This window comes from Eriocheir sinensis, chromosome 55 (assembly GCF_024679095.1).
Source record: "Eriocheir sinensis breed Jianghai 21 chromosome 55, ASM2467909v1, whole genome shotgun sequence".
In the NCBI taxonomy this organism is placed as follows: domain Eukaryota; kingdom Metazoa; phylum Arthropoda; class Malacostraca; order Decapoda; family Varunidae; genus Eriocheir; species Eriocheir sinensis.
The window spans coordinates 7,821,416-7,823,065 of record NC_066563.1 but is presented as its reverse complement, the minus strand read 5'-3'; positions in this window follow the sequence as shown (position 1 = coordinate 7,823,065).

Sequence of the window (1,650 nt, the reverse complement as noted above, 5' to 3'; positions counted from 1 at the left end):
AAGAGGAGTAAAAATAGCAGAATAAAAAGGAGGAAAAAAGAGATACAAGGAAGACGAGGAGGAGGAGGAGGAGGAGGAGGAGAAGGAGGAAGAGAGGTCGAAATAAGCAGCAAGGTGAAGAGAATGAGTGATATCTCGCCGGGTAAATGACAGCTGACTGTTCCCAAGACTGACGGCTGAAACGGGAGACGCAGGGAAGAGGAGGAGAAGGAGGAGGAGGAGGAGGAGGAGGAGGAGGAGGAGGAGGAGGAGGAGGAGGAGGAGGAGGAGGAGGAGGAGAAGAAGAAGGAGGAGGAGAGAGGAGAAGGAGATGTTATTTGGAGTAGTTGGGATGGGAAGGAGAAGGAGGAGGAGAAAGAGGAACGTAGGAGGGGGAGGAGAAGGAGAAGAAGGAGGAGGAGGAGGAGGAGGAGAAGGAGATGTTATTTGGAGTAGTTGGGATGGGAAGGAGAAGGAGGAGGAGAAAGAGGAACGTAGGAGGAGGAGGAGTAGGAGGAGGAGGAGGAGGAGAGAGAAGGGAGATGTTATTTGGAGTAGGTGGGGATGGAAGGAGGAAGAGGAGGTGGAGGAGTAAAATGAATGGAGGTGGAGAAGAAAGAGGAATGGAGGAGAAAGAGGAATGGTGGAGGAGGAGAAAGAGGAACGGATGTGGAAGAGGTAGAGGAAGAGACGGTGTTTGGAGTAATTGGGAAGGGAAGAGGAGGAGGAGGAGGAGGAGGAGGAGGAGGAGGACAAAACGGAAGAACAATAGGAACGAAACGAAGAAAAAGAAAGTCAAGAATAATTTGAATAAGAAAAAAAGACAAGAAACCAAAAATGAATAAAAGAAAGAGAGAAAGAAAGAAAGAAAGAAAGAAAAAACGAGAAAAAACAACAAAAGTAAAACAACAACAACAACAAAAAAAATCAACACAACACAAAGAAACAAAGAACCAAAAAGAGAAAAAGAGGAAAAAAAAACTCAACAAACCCGATAGAAAAAAAAACTCAGAAAAGAAGAAAAAAAGAAGAAAAAGCGAGAAAACAAACACAAAAGAAGACAACGATAAAGGAAATTCAAACACTGGAAACCAAACATGGAAAAGAGGAAGATAAAACAAATGAATCCCATAAAATATTCAACAGCGGAAGAGGAGGAGGAGGAGGAGGAGGAGAAAGAAGAGGAGGCGATATGACAGTAAAATAGAAGGCAAGGGAATGGAAAATATAGAGGAAGAGAAACAAAAAGAAGATGAAGTATGGAAAAGAAAGAGGAAGAGGAGGAGGAAGAGGAAGAGAAGAGGAGGAGGAAGAGGAGAAGGAGGAGGAGGAAGAGGAAGAGGAGAGTAAAGAAGAAGAGGCGATATAACAGTAAAATAAAAGGCAAGGGAATGGGAAATAAAGAGGAAGAGAGAGAAAAAAAGATGATAAAGAGATGGTATGGAAAAGAAAGAGGAAGAAAAGAGGAGGAGAAAGAGGAGGAAGAGGAAGAGGAGAGGAAAGAAGAAGAGGCGATATAACAGTAAAATAGAAGTCAAAAGAATGGGAAATAAAGAGGAAAAGAGAAAAAAAATGATAAAGAGAGAATATGGAAAAGAAAGAGGAAAAGAAGAGGAAGAGAAGGAGAAGGGAGAGGAAGAATAATAAACGATATGACAGGAAAATGGATGA